Below are 16,097 nucleotides of genomic sequence, written 5' to 3' on the forward strand. Positions count from 1 at the left end.
CAAAATAAACTGTGGAAGTACTCATCAACTCTTTGCTTTTGTTATTTTTATGTGGTGTAATAAAGCTTACCTCCGCAAAATTATTTAATATTGTTGTTAATGTCTATTACACCCTTTTACCAGGTAGAGGACCCTCCCTGGCTAGTGGCAATCATTTCGTCTTACTGCTTCGTTCTTTCATGAAATAACTTGGTAACATGATTTTCATAAACAATTATGTGTTACCTGCGGATAGCCCACATTATACAGCAGGGGTCAATCAAGCGCACTGATTACATGGACCTGTATAAAAAGTTGAGAGAAAGCGAGAAAATTTGCGATGCAAATGTATTCGGCTGTACATCGCGAGTTAATCCTTGACGAATGCTAAATACGTTAACTCACGCCCGTGTTCAGCGGCCGAGGGAAAAAACGTGTGGGCACCGCACGGGCGGCGCGGCGGCGGGAGCGCGGCAGTCGCGCGGCGCCCGCCGCACCCCACGCACGTCGCCCCGCGCTGCCCCGCGCCGCTCCGCGCTCTCGTCACGCCGCGCGCCGCTCCGCCGCCGCGTTGCCGTCGCCGCCGCTGCGAGCCCGCGCCCGCTCGCGCCGTACGTCGCTAGTGCCGTGAAGTGTTGTGCTGGCTGTGTTCGGAATGCTAGTGTGGTGTCAATAATATATTCGGGCTACCTTGGAGAGCCGGCATCGCTCGAGGTGGGTCACATGTATTATTAAGGAGATCATTCTGTTGTCGCCGCGCGGAGACTTGTCGACACAAAATGAGAGCATTGTTATGTTTATAGGGACAAGCTTGACAAACAGCTCGCCAACGACCGCTGTAAGCCTTCCGTCCGGGCTGCAGGCGGCCGGGGCCTGATGCCCGCGATAAAGACTCGACCATTCAAACTTCCCTCTACCCCCGCTCTGTAGGTCCACTCACTGGAGGACAGTTACGTTCACAATCTTACGAGTGGTTTGTAGTTTTATTGTTATATTATGTATTCACGTTGGTACTGAAACAAAATGTTTTTTGTGTAGTTATACATCGAAGTTCAAGTTGCATTTGTTAGGAATTGCATTTGCCTCATAACTCCATATTTATTGTAGGAGTATACGAGTGAGAGATCATGACACGTTGCAGGTAGATATAATCTCTACTGAGTACCAGGTCTCGACATATTGCCTCTGAAAAAACTCGCAGTAGGTAAGGGCAGTTGTAGAGACATTTGGCGAATGTCCAGAATGGCGGTAGTTGCGTTTTTGCAAAGCAAGCGTTACTACGTCTTACGTAAACACCGTGGGTAAAGGATGTGTTGTCTCCATGACTGCGGCTGCTGCCAGGCTGCTGCAGCGACACACTGGCACACACTCACTGCTCACCCGTTTTCCAATTAACGTCGGTATTAATGGCAGAGAATCGGCGCGAGTAATTAATGCCAAGAGCAAGTTAATTGTTATTAATTATCGTCGCTCTGTATTGTTCATAGTTCGCATCGGATAATGGTGTGTTGTGTAATATTAACGTATACGTCACCAGCAGTCACTGCTAATGCTTTCTCAGCTTCACTTAACGTCACTGTTACGGGAACTATCGGAGTATGCTACATTAACGCGCATTAACTTGCGAATCAAAAACTGATATGCTCCTCTGTATATAGTAAGGTGCGTTGGGGTAAGATCGATGCAGGGGTAAGAACGTACAAATCAAATATCTCACTCCGTGTTGACCGGAGCGAGTGGTGGTTTCCGCGGGACGGAGCGGAATTTAATGACGTGCCACGCAATGTGATCAGCATTAAAAAATATAGCCAAATAAGTGAGATATTTGATTTGTACGTTCTTACCCCTCCGCCGATCTTACCCCAACGCACCTTATATAGTCGCGTATAGACGGAACTAATTGAAGTGGAAGTCAACGACCCGTTTAAACACTCATTAAGGCTAAGTCTGAGTGCTTCAGGAAATCCAGCTTCAATTAGTGAGCTTAGGAGCTAGCTCTAGCCTGAACTTTGAAGAAAAACAAACGATGCATTTAAGGCGAAATATCGCAAGCTAGATCGAAATAAATCCTTGAGTTAATGGTGAGAAATAGGAATAGAACAATAATTTTATAATTAGTTCACCAAATGCTACCCACGGGACGTTTTATGATATGTTTTACATGATTATACCAAAACTAACATTACCCACAATATGCCAATAATTTTGAAACTGTCAAACATGGTGCAGTAGAGGTGTCTGTGACGACTGCTCCATAGAGTACAAGGCCGCAGCGCCACGCGTGGTGAGCACCAATAAAGCAGGTTTATGTGTTCAATAAAAGTGCGAGCACACAGACCTGTCTCGGTCTCGTCTCCACGCACTGTGAAGGGCTTTCATTGCTAATTACAACTAAGATGCAAGAATTGAGAAACGGAGTAACTAAGTCAGTGTGTTCCTTCGATACCTTCTTAAGAAACATTGCAAAATAAAATATTCGGAAAAATATGTGAAAATTGATTCAGTTCTTTTTCAGTTTATTCTAAAAGACGCGAGAAAAAATACACAAATATGGAAATCATCGACGTGGGCTGTATGTAATGACAAGCAGTCGTACATGTTGATTTAATGACTTCCAGTATAGATACAGCGTGAACTCGGGATCATAAAACATAACGAAGAAAGTACGCCAACTGGAGTAACAAACAATACGAGAGTGATGTAAGTGTTCAGTAAACAACGTGTGTCCGTGTGTCTGTGTGTCTGGTCGGTCTGTGCTCGTGTCTGGCGCTGTTGTTGCTCACTAGTGTGCAGGGGACGCGCAATTTGTCGCACCATTGCCTGCACGCTGCACACTGCAGCTCGCCACAAGCAGCACGCGACTCGCTCGCTGGACACTCCAGCCACGGACCGCGATCTCACAAGTGATTTAAAGATCGCCATGAACGTGACGGCATCCACTCTCTACCACAAATATGTAGAAACCAATTGTCATTTTTAACTCCAACAATAAAAGTAATTCCCTGAAATATAATTAGTAGTAAGGTTTAAGTTAATAAAGCAATGTGAGTAGGTGTGAAACCTGGCTATAATGAAGCTATTACCTGACGTTAAGCAGGCCGGTACCCACGGGCGGGTGTTTGCGTATGATAAACCTGGACATTACGTCGCCCGCCAGTGTGTACTGGTATAATTATCGCGACATTACCGACACACATCATTCCCCACTACTTATACATTAGCCTCTTCTCAACCTTAGGTAATCAAAAATGTAATTAATTAATTTAAATGTAAGTTTATCACAATCACCATGAATGTTAGTATTGCTTCCATCCAACAACTGTTTGTTGGTCTTTAGTTACAAATAACATTTGAAATGTTACAAAATATGTTGATATGTAATATTAATTAGACGTAAAGTATTAGTTACACACAGCTTTAGATCCAAGATATTAAAAGGCATTTGAAATGAAAAAGCAGACGTATTCATTACGCGCCCGCTGCGGGCTCCACTTGCCCGCTTTTGTCACTACTCAGACTCTATTCATTTCTTTTCAATTCAATTTAAAAGCTATAAACCTTTCATGGAAACTAATAAAATATTAAATTATTTCAACTATTTTCATACGTAACTCTCTACATTTCGTATTTAAATCAGAAGAGTGTAATATAATATTAGTTCGTTGGAAGTATACCTGGAACAGCTCTTTATGTTACCTCCTTTGTATCACCTAGGACTAAGGACTAATTCCGTATAACTATATTTCTTTTTGAACACATTGCCACACACTAGGATTTTGTCCTGTGTAGTTTCGTGGGTGCATTTACAAAACATTAGACACCACGACCCAAAACAAAAATTTGTGGATCACACAAAGCGTTGCTCCGTGCGGTAATAGAACCCGCTACACGTTGCGCGGCAGCCACTAGCCCCGCCACCGCGATAACCGTGCAGTCATATATAATTAATTCTAATTTATTGTCAAATTATTATTTTGTTCACAAGTGATTTATTTCATGAATTCTTTCTAAGGCCTGCAGCGCCACTCCCAAGCCTTTGCTCAGCAGTTGATGTTGACGATATCAATTCGGAATGTAACGCTTGCATGTTGTCGCATGTATCCGTGTACCTACATTGTATAAGTAGGTCCACGTTCCCTTGCATCGGTTCGCCATGGGCAGGTAAAGCATGTAACGTCTAGCTCCAGCGTGCAGTATGAATATTGTAGAGGATATTGTTCATAGAGTTTTATGAAGCCCATTAGTGTGCCGCGCTGAGCAGCAGGCCGTGGCATTCCTTATTCATCAGACTGATTGATTGGGACGAGCCTCCACCGGCCTGGCCGGGTACTTGGAGCATTCACCTACTCTACGTGTCTTTAATAATTATGTACATTTCACTGCATCACTAGATGCCTTTTAAAAGATAATCTATTTTACTATTTAAATCGTTTAAACGTTAAAGTAAAAGTCAATACAAACACTTAATGCTTTATTTTCAGTTCCAATTGTCTGTTGCTTTTTCTTTTATTCAACGTTACTCTTTCGCTTTACTCGTATTTATCTACATACGAGTATATTCAGTGAGAAACTATCAGGTACCTACAATAAAGTCAGTAGAGTGAAGATGAAACCATTAAAATATATCTAGTACGTACCTAGGCTGTAAACTTGGAGCGACGATAAGAAGGTACAAGTCATGAATTTTTAGTTTATCTTTTAACGGCCAACTTTATTAAAGGGAAATCGTTAAAGCCACCTTGAAATAATATCCGATTTAATTTAGATAAATGTGGCGCTCGCAGTTTGTTGTACAGGAACAAACTGCCGGCATCATTCTGTGTGTCGTGTGTTGTGGAACTGGATGTGAGTACAATGTATCGGGAGCTTGTATACTATTGCAGTGTTGCACTGCCAGTGGACGGGCTCTATTTGTGGAGCAAATTATCTGTCGAGTCTCGATTGTTATTTAGTATTTGTTAATTAATTTCTGTTTGTTTATACTTTGGAAAATATCGAGTGATGTGTACGAGTGTGTTGATGTAAACAAGTCTGTCGTAACTACGTGTGATGTGTGTGTGTGTGTGTGTGTGTGTGTGTGTGTGTGTGCAGCGTGGCGGCGGCTGCTGCGTAATGTCACACTGAGCGGTAAATTATTCGCATCACGAAACAAATGTGTGTCTCGCTCGGAGGCTGGAGCGAAGCTTCCTGAGGAGACTCGGGTACGATCCGGGCCTGATAACGCGGCAATAAACTTGCTTTATGCGGACAATAAAAGGCAAGGGCCGCTCCATCCAGCGCCGCGCGCGCCTTGTACAGCGCAAATTGACGGCCACTACAGACTGCGCGCAATCCGCGGGATGCGTCATCTGTCTTGTTTATGTTTTGTTTTGATATTTCGCGGGAACTCGCAGAGAACTGCATTCACATACACTCGAGCTGTGACCTGCACGACCTGCATCTACTGAACATTGCGCGGGAAGTTCTTACCGCGGGGGTGAAGGTTCGTTTGATTGACTTTTTTATTCATTACTTAAATTTTTCGTATCGTCTTGTAACTGAAGTTAAAGTATTTAAATTACAAACCGAGGAGCGGTCGTTTCATGTCCACGTAAACACTTTTAAAATTCAGAAAAGAAATTAGTTAAAGAATTTTCATTTTGAAGAAAGAGTTTTTCATTAAAAATAACAGGAAATTAATAAACAAGAGTAATTAATAAATCTGCAAAGTAAGCACAAAGTTAGGAGCGCGCGGTGTCAGGCGGGGCCGCGGGGTAATGCTAGCTTAGCATTGTTCTTAATTTATCAACAAGGGAAATAAATTATATGCTCCGGAAAACATTGTAGGTAGGTGCCGGTACCTTTCATTCTAATGGCAGGTCGTTACATAAAAGAACCAGTGACCACCTACTTACTTTAGATTTTATTATATTTTCCAAGATCTAGTTAAGTGACCAACTATTTTAGTAATTTAACTAAACCACACAGATTGTACTATTTTTATAGGTTTTACGGAAACCAAGCTAACTAGTGAATGTTATATGATTTGTATGTTGTATATATACACATACGTGTGATATGTCAGTCAGTACCGAGGTGTACCTGTAATGTGTGTCTCCACGTCACACCTACATCGCCACCAGACCCGGGACGCAGCACATGTATGTGTCCCCGTGGCTCGTCCCACTCGTCCGAGCAAACATAGAAAAGCATCCGCAACGTTATTAGTCGGTGCTTTTAAACAGATGTAACTCGATTGGTCCAGTGTTTGATCCTTCGCTAATAAGATGAGTGTGAGTGTGGGACCAGTAATCACGTTTGGTGGGGGCGCCGCCCGCCGGCGGTCGGGCGTGGTGTGTAATCTCCACACATTGACGTGGTGCGCATCACTTGGCTTGTTAACATCTTTGACGTGCGAGCCACTGACCTCATTATCTAATGGCGACCTAATTATGTCCAGCGCCACGCGAGCCCTGCTCGGTGCCCACAGCGCGCACAGCGCGAGGGACAACGGCTGAACAATAAAAGTTTAAGTGGCAGCCTCCCGCCGCCATCGCCGCCGGCATCGAATCGATCTCCAACTTACTTTGAAAGCCTTACTATGTTCTGTAAAACGATTATCGGTAAGCAAATCATGTTTTATTGTTATAACGGTAATTGACTATGTCAGGGGTTGTACAGGGCTGGCGGTACTGAATACCTCGGCACTATAGTCAGACTAACTACGGCGTGGGTATAACATGGTACCGCCGTAGCTGAGTATCTCGAAACTCTACGTAATAAAATAAACACGGTTGTAGTGAAGCATTCACTGTGATCTCGTGATCTGTCGCTACATCGGCATCATTCTCGGAATGTATCTTACCGACGTAACACTATGTATTACTTGAACGTCTGCCCAAAATTAAAAATGTCTCCACCAGCCCTGCTGGTACCATAGTGTTAATGGAGGCGCGTTCAGTGTAGAGGGCGCCGTCGTTTGTTTTTCCATTTTGTAATTTAATTGTCATTTGTCACAAACAAATGTCCGGCGCGAAGTTGCTCGTTAAATATTCCAGCGCGGAGTTGAACAACTAAATCTAACTGGAACAACAGTCGAACAAAGTATCAACAAATACTAGAGCAGATTCAATCTTCAACTCGCGTCCAGCTTCGTCTTAAGGGTGGCTGCGATTTTTTTTCAATTTTAATTGAAAACGTTTCAACTTTTTAATGAAGGGAAATAAAGAAAAGTTGGAAATTAAGCGCAGCCTCGCCAGAGTTGGCTCTTGTCTTAATTAAACTTGAAAGAGTCAACTATTTTGTTGTTGTATTGTTGGGGAATATTTCCGCGGCGCTCGCCGGCTGCAGATATCGGGCCGCGATAGCGCGACATTGTGTGCTCCGATAAGTCCCGCCTGACAATGGGCTCCCACCGGCTGCTGCTAATCCCGCCGCTTGTTAATCTCGAATAGATCGCCTCGATTTAGGTGGGCTTTACTTGTAATTGTGTCCCATAATTTGTAACAATCCAAGTTTTAAATAGTCCTCGTCGCGCGCGACCTTCATAAATACGATTGAATAAAATGGAGGAAAAAATAATAATAACACTCTCTATTTGCAAGTGAATTAACTTTGTGAAAAGTAAATAACAATCCTCGTTCGCGGAAACCGGGAAGGGCAAATAAAAGTCAAAAAGATTACTAAGAATTGAGATTGAAGATATTTTTATTCAAGTAACTTACAAGCTGGTGTTTGCAATGTAGATTCAGCGAGCACCAGGAACCACTCTTTTAAATTTAAACAAAAAACAAGGAAACGACCACTTCTTTTGAGAACTTGCCTCACTGCGCACTGTACACTGCGCACTGTACAGTTTGCTATTTTTGTAAAACTTTTGCTTACTTATTAGCATTTTAATATAACGCTTGTATTTTGATGTCCTTGACAAGACAATATTCTCAAACATTGTCTATCTTTGTGTTGGCATTCATCATTTACGAACATTGTTCTACTGACGTATATTGCTCACAAGTTAGAACGAACATATCTGACGTATGTATTTACAAACATTCATGGTATATAGGACACAAATAATTGAGTTGTATCAGTGTGTCGCGTTGCTTGCTGTCCACACGTGGCGCGTGGCGACCGCGCTGGTTGCGTCGCCACGCGCCGCCACGCGCGGCTTCATTATGTGTGCGCGGCTATTAGCGCGGTGTTTGCTCGGCGCGACTCAGCGAACATCCACACTATTGTTCCACTACCCGGGACTGTGTAGCAATGTGTACTCGCGGGGAATGCCGTAATGCCGTAATGCCGGCCACGGACCGATGTCTTCCGGCTCTAATTACGTGTTCAAACGTGCGCGGGATAATTATCGGTATTTACCTGTAACGAAAATATATTATTAGTGAAATCGATCAGAGATGTGAACTTTGGAGCTTTACACAATGTGAGTAAGAAGTGTTCATTTGTAGTGTTGCATGGAGAGCAGTGAGTCACATTTATTTTAAAATGAAGCAAAAAGGTACTTCGCAATACATTACATTCATCCCACTCCTTGTACCCTCCCGACCTTATCACTTTATTTTACTTGAACAGCAACTTGAAGTAACACAGAAACGATGTTCTCGAGTCCAGATTTGTAATATTTCATTTAATTAAGTTAGAAACGTTAAACACTTCATTCAGTGGCTCGACCACAATCGTGGATGACCACGAAACGGCTGTAATCTCCTAAGACAAGCCCAATTGGTGGCCAATTATTGCGCTGTCCACCAATCAGGAGCGAGAAATGTATCGTTCATTATTCTACAGGCCGACATTGTCGGCTAGCCTCCATTGCTGGACCAGAGAATTAATTCCCGATAATCTGCGTAATGGAAACAGATCATTTATTTGAGGCCGGTTTAGGAGTGGTCACCGCGGATTAACTCGCTTGTGTTCACAATGTTTTATATTCAATGTGCCCACTGCCCACTGCCCACTGCCCACTGGCCACTGCCCACTGGCCACGTATCATCAATTTCAGTTTTCCATGCGAGTGTCCAACAACGGCGAACAGAAATTGATGAGGTCTGTGTCTGTGTCGACAATATTATGTTCCGATAACATTTACATCAAATTGTGGACGATAAACTTTGTTTTGGTCCGATATACGTATTTTAAAGGACAATTTAAAATTTTCAAAGACAATTTGAAAATAATACAGTAATTTATGTAAATGTGCGATCTGTGCAATATTCGCAACAATAGCTGCCACGTCCAAAGCTGCAGCTTCCAAAGCGAAGGACGAACTAAAAGCCACTTTAAAGTTTGCAAGATACATTGTAAAGTTTCATTTGCAACAGTTGTAATCTGCCGCTACCGGGAGCAACAACATGGCCGCTGCCTCCACTCTGGGGAAAGATCCCAAACTGACAACTTTACGATTTATAGGTGAGCTGTGAGCTGTGAGCTGTAACTCTGTGAGGCAGTGAGGCTGCGGTCTCAGAGTTATGGACGGATTCAGTGGAGTGCTGCGAATTACTCACACTGTGCAAAGACTGAGTAACAATCTTGGCACTTATAATAAAGCAAAACTTGAACCTTCATTCAGCACACTGCATATAATCTGGCGTAGTATGTCAACATATTGATCCTTCAACCTGCTGCTAATAATGATTCAGTTGAAACCAATGAGTGATAAACTAAGAAATGTAACAAGCAGTGTGTCAGTGCCATAACCGTGAATATCGATTAATATGAATTAGTGTTCCCAATCGGTTGCGGCCGGAGTTGGGGTCGTTCTCGAACAATCTCGACTCGATCGTAGGAGCGGAGTGTGTCGCCTTGTTAGGTGCGAGTATTGTCTGCTGTTTGCTAAAGGTATATTTAGAGCCGCTGGTCGGGATCCGGGTATCAGAGACCTTTCCGAAATAACACAAAATCTGGAGTAAGTACAAACTAGTCTAGCAATACACTTGCGACTATTACATTGGAACTGTTATATGATTACCATATTTTTAATTTAAGGATTCTCTCATTTTTTTTCATGATTGATTTTATTGTGGCATCGTGCTTAGTGCCAAATAAATGTATTTCTGTATTTCTTTCAGTAGATCTATAATAATAATAATAAGCTACTGCCGTACAAACACATAGGTGGGCATGCCATAATTTTACGTAAAGTACAGTTGGTATATTGCTGTAGTTCACAGAATGACCGCGAGTTCTAAGGAAGGTCCCTGCAGAGGTCAACAGGTCCTCCCACTATACTGTTTCATATTTCTTCTTAAAGTGGGTTTATCAAGACTAAGATATTGCTCATCTCGCGTAGATTAGTATTCGTGGCTCGCGCGGGCTCTAATACATCAAGTATACGGCTTTGGGACGGTCTCCGCGTGTTATACCCGAGGGTCCTGCACTCCCTCGCAGCTGTAAGTGCCTTACTTTTAAATATACTTGTATAATGGTCGCTATATATCATGTTCTTAGTGACCACGAGGTGAATGGCTTCTTATACTTATATTGGAAGTGGAGAGATAAGTAGGTACTACGTCTTCGTAAACTAAACTAACGAGTTATTTAAATTGTACAATCATAATGTTATGGAAATACTGAAGAAAAGAAAAACTAGTAAAGTATAACAAGCAGCAATTTATGTACCTTGTTATTTATAGAGCACATAATCCTGTACTGAGCCACAACACAATTGAAATAATTACCCCCCCCCCCTCCCCTACACATACACAATGTAATAAATTATATAGCAGCACATTATGAGTGTAACAGTTGAGAACTATTGTTTGTTTGTTTGTGAGAGTCAGTCAGTCAGTCAGTCTAGATTCTGAACGAGACTCGATCGTGAAACTTGAAGTGTTAGGTAATTTGTTTTATGTATTTATCGATTATGGAATTATTTGTAGCGTTAGCAATATCCAAGTAATCTTATAATTTTATTGAGAAACTCGTTTTTGTGGGGATTTGTTTGCTAACCAACTTTAAGTTGATAGAAAATAATTAAGAAACCGAAATATTCTCTGATTTGAATCTCTTGGTTCCAGTAATTTCCCACTTGGCTTAAATCGTCAATATTATTATGTTTTGTTACAACATCCGTCTTGTCCGTATCGACTTCCATCAAATTTGATTACTGGCTATTCTCTAGTGAGACTCGCCAAATTAAGATACATTGATTGGATCATGCGTGTGACCTGTGCAGCCGAGCAATTTTTTTGAATATGCTACTCGCCTAGGGATCAACTAGATAGTTAGATAAAATACCGTATCCCTTAATTGCATACAAGTATAATACAGAGTATGCTCTTTTTGTTCCATTTATGTAAAAAAATATAAAGCAGTTCTACGCCGTAGCAACGTCTACTATGAATTCTGCTACGCCGTAGCGACGTTCGTAGTAGGAGGCTACGGCGTAGCAATGTCGTAGTACGGCTTCTAAGGTCCGTTCCACAGATTATGTACTTCTTCCTTTTTAACTAAAAACTAATAATATTAAATTTCAGTTCCGATGCCATACACATTCTGTGAAGAAACATGATATTATTTTGTACAGTCTCTAACTCCTTAATAGGGTTAAGTAACAAAATATTATTAGTATTTTAGGTATCTTATACTTTATATCTATTACGCATACAAATACATATTTATCGTCCTGGCACGTATTATACTAGTACATAGTTATGAAGACATCAATAATGATATTATCCTGCCAGCACAATATTTATCATAATATATATTATAACAAGTGACCAAAAATATTGCAAAGAAAACTAGTTGTGTGTGTATGTATGTGTGTGTGTGTCTGTGCGTAAGTGATCGCTAAGCAGACAGGAGACACGGTTTCCACATGACTCGTGTAACACGCACTGATATCCGCTGTGTTACACGTCGTGTTGCGTGACGTGTTACACGTACCGGTAAGCTAGTGATTACGTGTCTATGCTTACACCTCGAATACGATAACACAGTGTGAAGCTGTCATATGTATGTATGTATGTCTGTCTGTATGTCTGTGTCGGAACATGAGCAGAGTTATTAGTGGATTAAGTCTTCTTCAATACTGACACACATCAGCCTATAAGAGGCCACTGCTGACCAAAGGCCTCTTATCACAAAGATATGGTTTAAGCATTAATCACCACGCTTGCTCAATGCGGGTTGGCGATTTCAAACTTATAGTCAATTAGAAATGGTTTAGTTAGTTATAGTTAGTTTAGTTTACTTTTTATTTATTTTCTTATTTTTTAATGGGTATAAACCCTTTTTACTTACTTTTCTTTCACCGTTTGTGTCTAAATAGTCTTAGAAATACATATAATTCTGAATAAGTCACATATTGAAACTTTGCCCCAATTCAAACCCCCACCCTCATGAACGAAAAGCGGGTGTCTTATACCTACGGGCCACCACGACGTTCTGACCCAATATGTTGTATTCTGTAATGACGAGTATAACTGGTAGTCAAATCGTAATTGTTAAAGTAAACGTTGATCATTGAAGTATCGCGAAGTAAACAATAATCTGTATAATCGGAGGAGCAGCAGGAAGTGGCTGGCAGCTGCTAGTCTCTCAATTATACGCGCCGCGCCGCGCGGTGTCTCTCGACAGAATTGATTCATTTGTTTTTGTTGTCGTAATTATTTGCCCTCCGCCCTCCGCCCTCCGCCCTCCGACCTAACAAGTAATTACAGGTTTGTTGCGCATCTACGGGACCTTTGTTTGTTCCATTCCGAGTTAATCGGAGTTTACTTTTACACAAGTGATGTAAGAATGGTTTTCACTTTAATCACGGTAACTTTGTATTGACGATGATAAATTATATTATTATTCTATAAGAAACACTTTAAGGCTTCAAAGATTGGTTCAAAATGCTCTCGTTAAATTTTCGTATATTTCCATCGCCTCGATACTAGGTACTCGTAGTTCTTTTAATGTGGACTTGTATTGTGCTTGTTCTGAATCAAATTATATGATCGAGCCTGATCCCCGGGAGAACAGCCCGAATACCTTTACTCAATTACTTTATATCTGTGCGCCTTAAAATATTATATTTTATCAATAAAATTAGGCAAATTAGGCAACATTTTGTATTCAAAGGACAGCACTTTTATTACATTCTGAACGTTCCAATTTATTACTTCGGAATGAGAGATCGACACGATCAATGATGGCAGTCTGTGGAGCAAGGACATGAGACATATTTCTGATATATTGTAGGAAAATGTGATTGAATGTGATTCATACATTGAAACACCCCAGCTTACGACATTGTAATGTGTTTAGAAAACTGCAAACACTAGCAAATATGTAAAGATTTCAGTTCAAGACAGCAGCTCGACCGCCAGCAGACCGGCGTCATCTCATACATACAAACGACGCAACATGCAATCGCATACACACATGTATACACACACACACACACACACACACAGTACACAAGACCAGAACATTTCCTGATCACTTAATTGAATCACAATCTCGGGCTAGCGCTCGGCCTCAGCTCCTTCTTGGCTAAGTGCTGAACTAACACAAGTGAAAATATCTTCTTATTTGTTGAATGTAGATTACATTGTTGCTCAATACTATTACAATGTACACTTATTTTATTTTATGTGTAAATGATATTTATTTTTGCAAGTAGGTTACAATGTAACTCGTTTACACGTCAATATGTATAAGAGTTACATTGTAACCTCCCCACGTCAATGTATGCAATAGATATATACATTATATGTGTGACTGATGAGTACAAACGCTGTGTAACATTTGTTAACTTTCTACACCCCCTATTACATGGGACTTATAACATAAATGTTGAAATGTGGGTGTACATTGTATAGTGACATTACTTGCTGTAATGGGGACCTCTGCCTACCTCTTCGGGGATAAAAGGCGTGGCGTTGTATATATAGGTACCTAACCGGTACAAGCTGACCAATAAGGCACAGTAAATCCTGTATTCGATAACACCGTCGCCTTACCTTATACTATTACGTCTCTATTCTGTGTCACTAAAATCGTTGCAATGATTTCCCCCAAGAGAGGCGTATGTGGTTGTGATCAATCACTACAACGAGCGCTGCGACCCCTGTCTGGGGGCCTGGGGTCTAGGGGTCACGCGGCACGAGGCGGTCGCCTGACCTCACTACTTTAGACACAGCATTTCCATAAGTACAGGCCATCTGACCTCTCACTGTATCTTGTATATTTAGGGACCGAACGATACTAAAGGGGAATTTATTTTACAAATACATGTCTGTGTCTAAAGTAGGGGTACATTCAGCATAACAAACGCATGTCACCATGCGTTTGTTATTTTATTTTGAGCCTGAACCACTAGGTTTAGGTAAGTAACTATACTTACACAAGTAAATCGTATTTTTAATTAATTTAGTTATTCCAAAAATGCTCACGATAGTTATTCCAAAAAAATTTAAGGTTTTGTTTAAACAATACCCCAGTAACATGGCTTGGGTATAAACAGGCCATATTATTTTGTTTTAGTCTTTTTTTTATATACAGCTTTTAACTAAAAGGAAAACGTTGGTCCTAAGATCGAATACTAAATGATATTACAATATGTTATTAGAGAACAACGTTATTGACGATGTAAGTTTCCGCATATCCTCGCTGAATCACGATCAAGAAAAATATACATCGTGTGATATATTTGTAGAATGTGAAATATACGCGGAATGTGCGCGCGGTAGGCCGCCGCCGTCGATCAATTATTTCAATGATGGCGCCCCTGCGATGTACCGGCCGCCGGCCGTCCATCGGGTACTCGCCCAATGTATGAGGACATACATCACGCCGCGCACATACACAAGTCGACTACATTGGATACTGTCCACTTCTTACAGAACATCGGACATACATTAGACGAGGTGCAAATAATGTTCACCTTCAAAGTACTTACACTAGGCACTACACTTACCACTAACGACCCAGGAAATAGGTAAATACGTAATGTTCAGGAATGTACTGCCTCTACATACAATTAACTTCGCGCCATTGAACGACAATAAATATTGTCCTTCAGCAAAATGTAAAAAAATCATTTAGACTCCATGCTTTAGTCAGAGCACAATAAATCTGAATGGGAACGCAGCGGGACTCGACAAAAGACATTTTATTTTATTAAAGCAGCCCAACGAACCGGCACCGGACTGTGTTTCAATTGTGTTTTACAATTTTTCTCTTCAGCTATTATTTGCAATTGATTTCGATGACACTCGGAGACGTTTTAATGTAATTTTGATAACAAAGTCTGGCGTGATACTCAACTTGGTAACTTTACTAGTGTCGAGCTGTTACTATCGTATTATTGGAACGTGTACCGTCTGCTCCGTCGCTGGTTCCTACAGTTCATCAGTTCGCTCTCCGCAAGTTATCAGTTGTCGAAGAGTACTTGATTTATGGGTGGCCGGTAAACAAAAGCCGGCCCGGTTTGTTCCCGGCGCTAACAAAAAGGTGACGAATGGCGACCGCCCGGGAGATACAGCGCGCGCCGCGCGCCGCGCTTGTGTTGGGCTTTGCAATGACTCCGTATTTATTATACCTTCCTGTCGACTTGTAATTGCTGTTTTGCACAAGCAGGAAGCATCGAGATTCCATAAGTACGAACTTTGAATATATTTTGCGGTACTTCGACCAAAATGGCTTCCTCCAAGCCGCAAGAAGGTGTTGTAAGTCGCGTCCTCAGAACTCGAGTTGTAGGGCAGGTTCATCATCATCATATAGCGTGAGTGACACCCGACTCCCGACTCCCGACACCCGACTGCCGACTGCCGACTGCCGATTGCGACTCCCGACGCAGACAAATCTCGCGAGTTATTCGAGCCAGTCGCCAGGGACGAGCCGAATAGAAATTGCTTCCTCACTTGTCACCCAGTGATCAAGGCCCCGGGGAATATATAAATCCCGACAAATAATATCGCGTTTCAATGTTCAGCGAATGGCACGGGGAGGTATTACGATGAGGATGGAAGGAAAACAGAACGTGTCAGCTGTTATTGTAGAGTCATCGGAGGGCGGAGGGCGGAGGGTGGCGGGAGGAGTGATACCTGCGTCTACGTGAGGCACATTCTCAGTGTGTGACGTCTTTGTTACTACAAATCGTAACACTTGAACCATTCACAAAGAGCCGACACTTG

General features: G+C 41.8%; 1 protein-coding gene across 2 annotated transcripts in view; it reads left to right on the forward strand.

Annotated features, from left to right (window-relative positions):
- Window positions 1–465: 465 nt before the first annotated feature.
- Window positions 466–16,097, forward strand: part of LOC118273142 (neuroligin-4, X-linked) — a 53,579-nt gene continuing 37,947 nt past the window's right edge. For both annotated transcript variants that reach the window (XM_035589948.2, XM_035589949.2), the window contains exon 1: window positions 466–693. The gene's annotated coding sequence lies outside the window, so the exon portion shown is untranslated. The remainder of the gene's footprint in view (window positions 694–16,097) is intronic.

This window comes from Spodoptera frugiperda, chromosome 1 (assembly GCF_023101765.2).
Source record: "Spodoptera frugiperda isolate SF20-4 chromosome 1, AGI-APGP_CSIRO_Sfru_2.0, whole genome shotgun sequence".
Lineage (NCBI taxonomy): Eukaryota > Metazoa > Arthropoda > Insecta > Lepidoptera > Noctuidae > Spodoptera > Spodoptera frugiperda.